The sequence below is a fragment of the Seriola lalandi genome, unplaced genomic scaffold (genome assembly GCF_002814215.2).
Source record: "Seriola lalandi dorsalis isolate HSWRI2012SDOR001 ecotype SW California unplaced genomic scaffold, Sedor1 jcf7180002054969, whole genome shotgun sequence".
Lineage (NCBI taxonomy): Eukaryota > Metazoa > Chordata > Actinopteri > Carangiformes > Carangidae > Seriola > Seriola lalandi.
The window spans coordinates 633,817-647,883 of record NW_019525520.1 but is presented as its reverse complement, the minus strand read 5'-3'; the positions used below and the strand labels follow the sequence as shown (position 1 = coordinate 647,883).

The window sequence follows — 14,067 nt, the reverse complement described above, 5'->3', positions numbered from 1 at the left end:
ACACTGAACCAAACTTAATATGAACAAACACGACACACACGACACGACAGTTCACTGTAATAACGGGATCGTTTAGTGACCGTGACTTACCGACATTAACCCGCTGTCACTGTTAACACTAAGGTCGGTGACGTCACCTTCGCTTTGCAGAACTCATTGTAAAACACGTTATAACATGTTTTCCCTCGGTCTGTGGTTTTAATACAAGCGGTTACACCACACAGTTAGCTTACACACATTAACTTCAGCTAATGTTACAAGGTTTCTCCTCATATATGTGATATTTACCAAATGTGGACATGTACGCAATTAGCTACTAAGATTATTTTAACATTAAGATATAAAGTTTACCTTGAATTATGAATGCTAACTTGTGTTAGCAGCGACTTCGCACCGTGTCTCCAGGAGCCTGCTGCGGTCAGGGAGCAGGTGTAGGCGGCCGTGCACAGAGTCCTCTGTTCTCGGGGTGAGCTCCACCCTCTCCTCCAAATAGGTTTTTGTTTCCGGTTTCGAAAAACCAAAATGGCGCTGGCCAAAACGCAAACTCCTGGTCAAATATCCTCTACACACCGGAGGAGCCGCCACCGGAAGAGAGCTTGGGTCTTGTGCCCATCGTATTGAGTCAGTTGTGTTAAATTTCCATTGTTTTTCTCAATATTTGTCGGCGGAGGAGGAATTTTGCACTGACAGTTTTGCTGTTGGTTAATTAGTTTGAATGAGTTTTCGGTTCACAGTAATTATGGCTCGTTCTTCGGCACTAACAGACTGGAGAGACGCTGATAAACAGTTGTTTTCGGTGAGTAAATGTTTATTTTCTGAACGTCCTACAGTTTTAATGTGTACGATGCTCTCTAGAAGCTAGTGGGTTTTTTTCTACGTGTTTTGACCGGAGAACGGGAGACAGTTAACATCCAAAATAATGTGAATCCAATTCAAGTTAATGTGAATTACAGATGCACTTTGCTAACCTAGCTAGCTAGCGGATAACTTAGTGTTTGCTATGCTAACCGTACCTGGTCCCAAACATGCAAACATTTGTAGAACAAGGAGAAATATAGTTTAACAATTAACTAACTCTCATGTTATTAGAAAAAATCAGTCACTGTTAAATTTTCCTACATGCAGCAAAACATTCAGGTTTATCTCACTAACTTATTTTCTGTCTCCTCTTCTCGCTTGTATCGTATTAAGTTCAATACACAATGTATAATAGAACACTATCTTGTAGGGGTTTGTCATTTAATACTATAAAATCACAGGAGTCCTCAACTGAAGCAGGTATTCATGCACCTGTCCTGACAGCTGGTCTATGTGTGTGATTAACTGTGATCCACCATGTCTGAACTAAAGTGTTTGTCTTTTACTGTCATTCAGAGGAATCCACGCTGAAAACTGAATGACTGGTGCCCACAAAAGGAGGGACTCATGTATGGACAAAGGAGACTGCACGGACATCCTTAGTTCTCAAGTGGGCTGTGATGATGATGATGATGATGATGATGATGATGCCAGAAAACCACTTCCAGTTCAGCTTCCTCTGATGAGAAGACAGACCAGCTGTTTAGACATTTGTTATGTGCCAGTCAGAACTTTAAGCTTTTGTTCCTGGCTGCTCCAAAGCCTTAAATGATGTCAGTTAAAAGCAACAATACATTGTTTATAGACAAAACATGTTAGTGTGACAGGGTGGTAAATCAAAATGAGGGACACACACAAATCATTACATTTTTACTAAAAAGTATGTTTTTATTAAAAAAGTATCTTATGTAAATAGGGACTCGCATATAATCTTGACAATAATAAAGATTTGATAAAAAACATAACATTTAATGGTGATATTTTACATACAAATGTGAAGTTGTTGAATACAGACATGTGAAAATTGCCACATTCTAAGGGAAAATGGATAAAAATAGTATGTTAGTCTTTGTAAGTAGTATTTTCTCATTTAACACCGTGGCAAGAGTACTTGACTTAATGGTTTTAAGATTTGGAAACACACTTTTGCACATTTTTGTACCATATGCATCCCATCAAATGTTGCGGACACAAATGGGACCTGTTTCATAAAATGACTCTTCTATGGTCTATATGGGGTTATAGTGGTAAAGCTTTATTGCAGATCAACTTCTGTTAGGGCATGTACATGTGTGTATACATGTTTTGCTGTGCTTGTGGGGACAAATTTGTGTTTGAAGCCATCAGTGTGACGTTATTTTGGCCAGTCGTGACAGCTTCAAATGGCTTTTTGAGGAACACCTGCAGTGACTGGGGTCAGTGTCAGGATAAGTCTCTATGACATGAATAAAACTGAAAGTTGTGAGTGAAGTACATGCACCAAACAGCAGACACATTCAAAAGTTCTCCAGGAATTTTGTAGTACTTTTAATGTTATCCTCTACTTGTGCAATCTTATGTAACTGTGTTATTGGTTCTGCTCTTTCAACTTTCTGCATGATATAAAAATATGTTCAACTGAGCTCAGCACAATCACCTGGATTTTAAAATGTGTTTTGTCTGTATGCTAATCAGGCTGCGCAGACACCGTGACGGGATTGGTCGGAGCAGAGAGGAGGAGCTTCCAACTCCACGGCCAGCTTCTCCTATTGGTGCAGCAATGACCCTGTCAGTCCTCACCACAAACGCAGCCGTTTAAGCATCAGAGGAAGAGAGTTTAAGAGCCCGGCCCGCACATCATTAGTGGCGGCTGACATGATAGGCAGCTCGCCTCTGTATCTCCTTTGTGAACATTTGTGTGTAATTTGGTCTTAGATGCTGGTAGTGATTGTTGGGGACTGGGCTAGGTTTAAAATTCTGATTGCTCATCACACCCTTAGAAAAAGACTGTTGGACACATTAGGAACAGAGGTGCTGCTTCTTGTGTTTTTGGGTTGGTTAGGCCCTTTGTTGGCTCCTGTTCCCCTACTTCAGTTATCCTCTAGCCTTGTTTGTATTTTTGTTTACTTATTTACCCTCCTGGTGATGCAATAAATTAAATCAGTAATTATTTTTATTATTATTTCCCGGGCTGTTGTATCTTCTTTGCTTGCAGAAATCAACTGCCTGGTACTGGATGTGAGTCCCACAGCGTCAGAGGTTTTACTTTCTCAGCAAAGTGGTTCTACAAAGGGTTTATATCTTGATGCTTCATGTGAACAGTGCAACATCTACTGGCCTGAATGCAAAATGGGCAAAAACAAACATTTGTACGTCACAGATTGAATGTAAGTATAAGGGAAAGCATGATTGTATTTTATAATCCAAGCATAGATTTATATACTGTAAAAGCAAATAAAAATGTTTTGTATGTGTCAATATCAGTCAAGTTAAGCTCAATGTCTTCGTTTTAACTTAAGTGTCAAAACTGTAAGTTGGTTTACAATGTGAGCAAAGAACATGTAGCTTCACTTTGTTTTAAATGTCAGCTTTGGTGGTTGTGCTGTAAAGCTGTAATATAAGATGTGGCCGGAACTTTAGTTTAAAATGGTCCAAAAATGAATTAACACGATCAACAGCGTGTGAAGCAGCCACAGTGATGATGTCATGATCAAGACCTCCATCTGTTGTGTAGCAGAGTCATCTACTTAAATGCGCATGCGCATCAGCCTGTCCCGATCTGTCCTGTGTTGTAATACCACTTTGTGACACTAGACGCTGTGTGAGTTAGCGGCGCGTCAAGTCTGCCCTCAGTCCCACGAAGAAGAACGACTTCCGGCAGCAGTTGAAGTTAGCATCACAGAAGCACAGGAATGGCTGAACCTCCTAAAAGACGATATTCATCTGCATCCCGAAGGACCGCTCCCGACAAGAAACCACGTTCAACGGCAAAGAAAAGAAGCGACACGAGTAAATCTCGGTGTGTCTTTCCACCGCTGGAGAAGCTCCTGAGAGGAAAGAGACGCGGTTTGATGCCGAGCTCGCAACTTTCCTGTTAGCCTGGTGAGTAGCATCAATGCTAGCTCTTTGGCTAAAAGTATAATCAGTGCAACGACTGACAAACCGTACCGACAAAATATTCACAGTTAACGGCCTGAATTAAATAAGACATGATTTTCCAAAAGAAAAAATAAAACTAATAAGCAGCTACACTGTTATGACCTTTAAGCAAGTGAGGAAGGTTGGTTGACAGCACTTCCTGTAATGCTCAAGCTATAAAGATGTTGTGGAGTTAATAAAACCACTCCTTTTTAGAACAAGTGAACTGTAGCAGCCTGCAGTTTATTGTGGATGCGTGTATGTGTTATAGCACTGCAACAATAGACTGTGCACTGTATCACGATAATAGCAGATAGTGGAGACATTTTAATCGTAATTACAATCTGATATCGTCACATCGCACACCCCTGCTTCATATCCCCTGTGCGATGCAGCAAGCGGTCAAAAAACATTAAGCTGCATCTTTAAAGTGATAGTTGTGGCTATTTGACGTGGGGTTGTGTGAGGTAGTCATGCATAGTCAGTGTGTTACCTGCAGTAGATTTAGATTGAGAGGGAGCACAGGCACACTAGCTAAGTGATGTGCTGCTGTGTTTTAAAAATGCCCATTGAAACAATACAATAACACTTATAACGCTTTATCTCCCTGTCAAAACAGGACTTTCCCTTTGACGCTACATTTTCTCTCTGAACTACCGTATTCCTACGCACTGTATGTATTATATGTCTTAAACAGATGAGGGATTTAAGCCATGGGATGCCTGGATCTTAAGATATCGCCCTACAGAGTCAGCGAAACTTTTAATATGAAACTACTTTATTCAGAGTTTTTACTGGTTATAATCACCGGCTCTCAGAAGAGGAGGAGACCTTCGGATAAACTCGTCTCCCTGTAAAAAACCTCCTGAACCACTGACACTGAAGGAGTCCAAACCAAAGAAGAAGCTGACTATAATGATGCCAATGGTGGTGCAGACAATAACTCCCATGATCCCACGCTATTTCACAATGTCACTAAACGCCATCTCTTGTTATTGTTTTGATTGAGAGACCCTCAAAGACAGAAGTTACCTACTGTTGCCCCCTTATATATTTTACTGAAACACCATATTTTTATATATATATATATATATATATATATATATATATATATATATGTGTGTGTGTGTATGTATGTATGTATGTATATACTAAATGACATAATTAGACTCTCATGCACCAATACACATGCGCTTAAACATATACTGTCAGCCTGTTACACTCCTGATTGTTTGTTGACAGCTGGTTGCAGACAGAGAGCTGACCAGATTGATGGAGCTGTGTGTGTGTGTGTTTGTGTGTCTGTCTGTGTGTGTGAGTGTGTGTGAGCGAGAGAATATACTGACTGAAGATTAGAGAGCGAGAGAGAGAGATGTGTTTAGGATGCTAATGACTGCACATGGTTGGAATAAGAGAGCACAGAGTGAATATGTGTGTGAATATGGTAGAAAAGCCAGTGTTAGTGTGCACCACTTGTGCACATGAATTGACAGTCTCCTTCTGTCCCTGATGATGTTCACTGTCACACTGTCACCCCTGTGATTATGATCCCATGCCCTGCACAACATCATCGCAGCTTCTTTTCTTATGTTCAGCAGCTTATTAACTAATTATAGCTGCCAGCACATATTCAGGTTTATAACCAAAACCAAAGATATTCGTCATAATTGTACTAAATGATTTGTATAAAGTAGCGGAGGCCAAGATGTGACTAAAAGATAAACAAAATAAAAAAGGGAGTAAGGGTGTGAGTTATGGAGCTTGGTGCACTGGCCACTGGTTGGAAATTAAACACATAAAACCCACATTGGTTTTAGCTCTCCATGTCACTTAGCCCATGGAAGCACCAGGCTCAGCACTTCCTCAGCTCTCCGTGGCCCCGTTTCCAGCTGTGAACTCCCCAGTCGACCAGAGCATTAGCTGGATTAACCTCCACACGCCTGCTGCTCACTCTGGTTGTCTGTCTCTCTCCTGCAGCCCCAGACTTAAAGCCGTCCTCTTGGTTCCTCCTGCCTCTGCCAGTCTGGTGCTCTTTCTCCCTCCACAGCTTATGTGCCATTCTGTTAGTTCTGCAGCAAATGTGCTCGCCTCTCGCCTATTCTCCCCGTGCAGCTGGAAATGTCATCTCCCTTTTCTCTAAGATCTCCTTTGTCCTCCCTTTTTTCTCCTGGTATTATCTGGCGCGGTCTCATTCCCTTTTTGACAATATTTCTTCAGAGAGGGGATATTTCCTCCCTCTCTCACCCTCCTCTCCCACTCGGTGGCTTTTAGGTGTGTGTTCTTTTTTTTTTTCTTTCCTTCATTTGGTTCTCTGTCCTGTCATTATCGGCTGCACAGAGTGGCTTTGTGTGGCGGCTCCTGTCTTATCTGGTTCTGTCAGGTGCTGGTTAAAATCCATTCATCGGTAGGATGCACAAAGGTGGGCTGGTGAAATGCCAGTGCTGCCTCCACGTTGCAGTGGGAGGAATATTTTTGGATGGACACACCACATGGCACTAAATGTTTCTTGACTTCCTCTAGTTTCTCTCAGTTTATCTTCATCTGACACTTTTAGTGCTTTTACTGTTTCTTTTGAATGTTTCATCTATAAACTTACAATGTGCTGTACTTTCTACAGCAGTGGTCGACAACTGGCGGCCCGCGGGCCAAAACTGGCCTGCAAGCAATAATATCTGGACCGCCAGATTATTTTGATAATATTTTTTTTATCCAAAGAAAAAAATCTCTGTTGCTAAAAGAGATCTCTGTCAGAGTAGTAACAGTTACCTGCAGAATCACTTCCTCTTTAGTGATTTTACCTAGAAAGTAAAAGCACGAGAGTCTGTTTTTTGTTATTGTTTTTTGCAGCAATGCTTTATTTCAGTCAAGTCTGTTGAACACCTGTGTTAAACAAACAAGATGCAACACAACACTGACATGTTTACACCTGATGCTAACATTATTAGCATCAATTTTCAGTTGTGTTTCAGTCTCCGTTTGTCTCTGTGTTGGTCTCCACCAACTGAGAAAAGTGCTGGCTCACCGAGCCGTTGTTGATGTTGTTAGTAACACTTGTGCTGTTGAATGAGGCCTGTTGATTGGATACAGAAAATGGTTTTCTGTAAGTGTCGTAGTATTCAGTATACTGCTGAAGATTTCTATACAATAGAGTCACTGAGAGGTTTTTGTTTTTGCTGCTGAAATGCAGCAGAGTCTCTGCGTTGGTTTTAGCAGGACGACTGAATAAGTCATGGTAATGTGGTAATGCAATATTCCAGTATCCTCTGACCTGAATAAGAACATTTATACACTGGTACTGTGCCCCAGGATGCCCGCCATGGGCGAGAGAGAGAGAGAGAGAGAGGGAGTAAGAGAGAGAGAGTAAGAGAGAGAGACATGGTTTGTGGCATTTGGCTTTTTGCTCTCTGTGATGGATTTGGTCCAAACCCTTGAGACACACAAATGAACTGTGACATCTATGACAGCTGGAGATGATGCCCGCTGCCCTGCCTACACACACACACACACACACACACACACACACACACACGCACACACGCACACACGCACACACACATGCACACATGCACACATGCACACACACATGCACTCACACAAGAGCAGTATGTTGCATCCTTGGACAGCTGTTTCCAGTTGCTAAGACAAATTCAAAATGTCGTCCTTCAGGCTTCTATCTGATGATCACCTTCATATCTCCTCTTTCACATTCATCATCGAGCGATATTACAGATACCTCAGTAATGAATTTTATATCCGTTGGTATATTTGTTCTATGTATTTTTATGTTGTGGTTTTCTTACAGTAATAAATAAATGTGAACAGTTGCTCCGATGGGTTAAACTACTTGGATGAAAAAGAAAATGGGACAAGGCTTTTCCATGTAGAGCATGAACTCTATTCCGTACAACTTGATATTTTTTTTATTTATTTCAAAAAGCCCTTTGAAATAAAATATGCAGAGAGGTTGTGGATTTGTACTTTAAGCCTCTGGGAGGACCAGCAGGGAAGAGTATCATCATGAAGTTTGAAGTGTCTGTATAAGGCTCAGTTAGCCTCCAGTCACATGTATCCTGTTGTACCTCCCGGCTGGTTGTTGACCTTGTTTGTGCACGTATGGAATCAACATGACACAGTTCCCTATATTGTTCTGCCTCAGTGTGTCCTCGTGTGTGCACATCTGTGCTGGTTTTACTCACGTCTTTTACACATTGCTTACTTCTTGCACATCAGAGATGCTTATTTTGCTCTTTCTCTCGGGCATGTGCGTAAAGGACAGCATCTAATGCTAATCCAATGTCTGCGTGTACACAAGGTCAATATTAAGACGACACCACACTATCAGAGGTCAGATCGCTTTGTCTCGTTCTCTCTGTGTCTCCTCCTCTCTCGTACTGTAACATCTCTCCGGGTCAAAAACGATTAAAGGTCTAATTTACATTGCGCCTTTATTGCGGGACGAGATGGGCAATCACATTATCAGTGTCAAAACCAATTAAGTCTTTCATCTAAAAGATGTTTAATGTAAGCTGCAGGTTGACAATTAATTGAGTCAGACATCCTTAACTGGATTTGAGTATCGATCGAGCCGAGAAGATGCTGCCGCACTAAGTACGAAACAATTAGTTATGGCATGTCAGTTAAACACGGTGGCGAGACTTATTAAGAGTCTGCTGCAAGATAAACGACTGAAATCCACTCCTGCAGTAAATGTGTATCGTCTCTCTTGTGACTTGTGAAACTGGCTTTTTACTGTTTTTAATGCATTAACATTGAGCTTTAACCTCTACTGTGTGTGTGTGTGTGTGTGTGTGTGTGTGTGTGTGTGTGTGTGTGTGTGTGTGTGTATGTGTGTGGAGGGGATTGGTCTTTTGAGCGGCTGCAGGAAACAAGGCAACGTGAAAGGTTTTACGTGCTGACGGATGACATCACACACTTAAGGGCTCTATCACACACACACGCACGCACACACACACACACACACACACTGCCAGCTCGCTCAGAACCCACAGGAAACACATCCCGTCAAATCCCAGATGATGTCAGAACAAATTAAGCGACAACACGCCTCTTTGGGAGAGTCATACTTTAGGCTGTGTGACAAAGAGAGGAGAAGGAGGAGAGAGAGAAAGAGAGAAAGATGTTAACTTCATCCAGCTGAAAACCGGTGGAGAGTCGTTGTTTTGGTGTGTGTCACTTACCTGAGAGCTTGTTCTGCTCGGGAACTCTCAAACTGGGTCAGATGAAGCTTGAAGCAGATGTGTGGGACGGCTCAGGCGCTCGTCGTCACAGCCATGAGGTCATAAGGGGACATTTTTTTGGGGTGAAACCTTCATGATCCTGTCGTGGCCGTCATCGCTTGTAGGGTTAGTTTGTGATGAAGCGTTGAACTCACTTTCCCTCCCTTCTCCCTTTAGTTCCTTTTTCTTTTTCTTTTTTTTTTTGATTTCTCAGGACACTTTTTTGACAAGCCCCTGAACTTGATAAATGTCAGCTGACGTTTTCACATGAAGTGTCAGTATTCAGGTCAGACTGCTGTTGATGTGTTTTGGATTTATTTTTGTATAACTGCTCTACATCAGTGAAATAGTGACGGATGTTTGCTATTGATGTTTTAAAAATGTTTCATGCGATCACACTTACATGTAAATGTCCTGAAAACGTCTCAACATGATTCAAACACTGATATAATATCAGCTTTAATATGTTTAAACACTGATTCAAGCACATTAAAGATGATATTAACAGTTCTAACAATAATGATGTATAATAAGTATTTTAGAGTATGTTTGACGTTTTGGGAATTATGCTTTCCTATATTCTTGCTGAGTGTTAGATGAGGAGATCGATACCACTTTCATGTGTGTATGGTCAGGCTGCTAGCTAGCTTAGCTTAGCATAAAGACTGGAAACAAGGGGAAACAGCTAGCCTGCCTCAGTCCAAAGGAAACACAGTCTGCCTCCTAGCACCTGCAACACGACGTCTACAGAGGAGGCTTAGCTTAGCGTAGCATGAGCAGCACGCTAGCAGCACGCTAGCACCAAGCTAGCAGCAGCTTAATTGTCTTTACAGGATGTGTTCAGACACAGAGTGGATTTGAACATCACCTGCGTTTTGCCAGAGCTCAAAGCCCAGTACACAATCACTGTAGTGCCGCACGAAAAACCGAAGGAGATTAGACTCGGTCTGCGTTTCCATGGAGATAGCGTGACTAAAACGAGAGCTGTAAAGTGGCTTGTGTAGACAGCTGGAATTTATTACAATAAAAGTGTATAAGTTTCATCAGACTTGCATCAGACGGAAACGTTTCTGTGTAGAGATGCCATGAAGCTCACTGATGACCACATCATATCTTGTGTGGTTTCAGGGGAGGTTACGGCCTTCCTTCACTGGGCACAGCGACCTCCAGGAGCCCCCGCTGGGTCACTGCTAACCTCACGTGACGGCAATTTATATATTCGATTTTTGGACATTTTATGCCGATGCTTGAGAGCCCACGGAAGTGAGATGTCAGGAAATGAGAGAAGGAGATTTGATATGCAATGTTGTGGTTCATGTCAAGTCTCAAGGGAAGTACTGCGTCCGGCCAAGAAACAGTCCGGTGCTAAATCAATGTAAAAACCAATGTAAATCAATGTAAAACAGCAACAACACACTGTACACACTGGTTTGTGTCATGAGTTTTACGACCGAAATATAACATGTGAATGTGAGAGCTTTAGCGGTGCGCTGGTGTTGATGTTGTTTCCCGTCTTTATGCTTCTCTCAGATACGTGATGCAGCTTCACATCCCTCGTACAGACGCGGTCGTGGCATCAATCTTCTGCTCAGACTCTCGGCTGGGAAGCTAAAAGGCAAATTGACCAACATGTTCAGTAGTAAATCGTGTTCGCTGGACTTTGACAAAGACAAAACATCCGAAACCTCGTGAACAGAAAGCCAGTACACACCAGGTACGATGAACAAATGAATGCTGTATTTCTTGAAAGATTTATTCAAACAGGACACATGGGCCAACGTCGTATAAGTGCCTATGGACATTTCAGTCAGTCAGTCAAAACTTTATTTATAGAGCATTTTGTATGCATGAAAATTCAGTTCATATCCCTTCATCCCTAAAAAAACAAACAAAAAAAACCTCTAGAGAAATTTGTCTGAGTTACAGAGAGTGACGTCAGATTGCCCCGTCTGCTTTTATATCTAGAAAAAGCCCTTATATAAGCTGAGTAGTCAACAAATTTCACAGCAGACAAGTGGTACAGCATACATATATACACAAGTAGTACATAGCAATCCAAGGCAGCCTATTGCTGCCTGTTACAAATTATCATGAAACAACGCATGATTTTTTTTTTTTTTGTTGTTTTTGTTTTTTTTTTCCATTTTGTTGCAGATGCAAAAGCTGTACAAGAAATCACTGAATCTTCCTTTCGTCTTTCTGCGAATGTGTTGGCAAAGCACTTGGATACAATGCAATATCTTTTAACATCAAATACACGTATGCATGTACGCCATACGATGTAAACTCAAAAGATCACAAGCTTCAAACGTATGACGTCCTCCGGTGGTTAGGGAAGGTGACGGGGGTGGGGGGGGTGGAAGGATGCGCAGGGCGCCGTGAGTTTAAAATCTGGAAGCACTTTTAACTTTCCATTGGTCAACTGAACTTTTTTTTTTTTTTTTTTTTTTTTTTTTTGTAGTTGTTGTTTTTGACAGGAGCTCAAAAAACACAGTACAAAAAACAAACGAACCGACAGGAAACAAAGAAACATTTGAACCACACACTGTAATCTATATATTGCTAGGGATCATGGAGCCCAAGTATGTCTACCAGGTTGCATTCAGATAACCTGCGGTAGAATACTTGCATCGTTTCTTTTATATAGAGGAAGTTTTACAAACAAACAGTCAGTTCGCTCTGAGACGAGCAAGCGACGCCGTAGTCTGTTAATAATCAGGAGAGATTGAGTAAATGCACGCTAAGCTGATGATCCTAAACAGTCTCAGCATTCTCTCTGTTTGGGATGTTTCAGCATCAGTTAGGTGTACTCAGTTTCTCCTGATTCAAGGCTTTTGGTCCTGTTTCGTACCACACAGCTGTGGACATTGTATGGAAGATATAATAAGCGTTACACTTCTGTGTACGCCTCCTCGTTTCCTCTGTGTGTGTGTGTGTGTGTGTGTGTGTGTGTGTGTGTGTTTGTGCATGTGTTCAAGTATTTACATCGTCCACGACAGAGGCTTTTTCAGTCTAATTCATTCAACTTCACTGGCTGTTTTTCCAGGCGTTGCTTTGCCTGAAGGGAGTCACAGAAGTCCATCCAGCATTGAAGGGCGTCTGAGCGCGGGGAAGTTAATCATGGGAAGGTGTCGCTGTGTTCCAGCACTTCAGCACGATCGCCCGGTGTGATCGTGGCGCCTCTGATGAGGATCTCCCAAAGAGCAAATGGACCGTTCACAGTGCTCGCTCAAACTCTGTCGGCCAATCATTCTGAGCCGTGTCGGCCGACAGGAAGTGAGGGAAGTTGAGAAAAGGTTGTCAGTCGTTTTGACTTCTGCTGGTAGCCTGTCCTCGGGCTCTGTCGGTCCTGCAGGACTCCGGTCCCGGTGCCGGTGCTGCAGTTGCTGTTTGTTAGCAGTAGCATTACAACATTACGTAGGAAAGGGTCCCGTCCCTCCGAGACCCCTTCCACAACAGTAACGTTGATGGTGAAATTGTGCAATTCAGAGACCAGCTTTCCCTTTCCGACTACAGTCACAGAATGCGTTTGAGAGATAAAACCCAGAATGAATGTTTTCAGACGACCCAGACGAATCTGAATGAAAAACAACCGCGGCCGTTATCAGCTGTGTCCATGCAACTCCGTTTCTCCTCTCTGTCTCATCTCCTTCATCAGCTCTCCCGTCGGTTTCATCCCAACCGCTCCCTCATTAGCACCCACCCCTAAACTCAGAGGAGGGCTCCAGAGAGACGGACAGACAGACAGATAAGGAGAGGGGGGAGGACGGTTGGGCGCTTATTGCTTTACTGACGCGTATTGCTTGTTTACTCGCTGTCATTCCTCGTTTGTTCTCAACCTCTAATGCTTTCCGAGTGATTAAGGACAGACCCCACAGAATATTTTGGTAGAGCTTTTTCAGAGGCCGGAAAGCTTTTCATATGAAGTGACCCATTAGTAGTGCGGCACCTCGTGGGGATGGAAGTCAAAGGGGGGGGGGGCACGGAGAAGAAAACCTCCTGCAACATGGTGCATCACATACTGTGCAGCGCTGGCGAGGGCATGAGCGCGGACGTGTTTGATGCATATTCACACCGTGCATATCCCATTGATGCTTTTGTATTCATGATCCCCATTCTCTGCTGATCCCTTATTACAAAAGCATGCCAGCAGCGCGGAGCGCCACTCCAACAGCTTGCCTAACAGCTTTTTCTCATCTTGGAGGGGTAAAGTGGAGAAGCCATTGCAGCATTACAAACCCTGCATTATATTGCTAATTTATTCCCTCTCATTAAAGTTTTACTCCGTTGCTCATTTTATGTGCTTGTGTACAGGAACAGCTCCATAAAATTGAGATGCAAACAGGGGAATTTGGCTGATTGACGTTTCTGATGGCAGGTAAAAAAAAAAGAAAAAGAAAAAAAAAAGAAATCAATGAATTCAAAAATTAAACTCTCAGTTACATAAAATCCACTTTTTAAGGAAGCCTGCTGCCACTTGAAAAGCTCCAGATGTGAATAATATATCATGAAGCATCTGGTCATTCATGTGTTTGTGGATGCTAGTTGTGTGTGTGTGTTTCCTCTCGTGTGTGTGTGTGTGTGTGTGTGTTGAGTGTAATCATGCTGGAGTTTTCTTGTGTGAGTGATTGCATGTGTGTGTGAGTGTGATGGTGTACCGGGGAGGAAACCTGGCGCCTGCCATACTGTGACTGACTCTCATTAATTACACGTCTCTCCCCGACACACGTGCTAAGACGACCCGGCCACAATGTCGTGGTTGACAACAGCTTGTTGCACTGAGCACCAAACACAAGTGCTCAGCCTCCGTCGCTCAACCCTCCGTGGACATGGACGCACGAGAATGGGGGGGGGG

The 14,067-nt window shown here is 42.6% G+C and overlaps 1 long non-coding RNA gene across 1 annotated transcript; it reads left to right on the top strand.

Annotated features, from left to right (window-relative positions):
* Positions 1–517: 517 nt before the first annotated feature.
* On the top strand, positions 518–3,320 carry LOC147817378 (uncharacterized). Its single transcript, XR_015436441.1, has 2 exons — positions 518–796; positions 1,375–3,320. It is a non-coding gene; the product is annotated as an uncharacterized LOC147817378 (long non-coding RNA).
* The last annotated feature ends 10,747 nt before the right edge of the window (positions 3,321–14,067 follow it).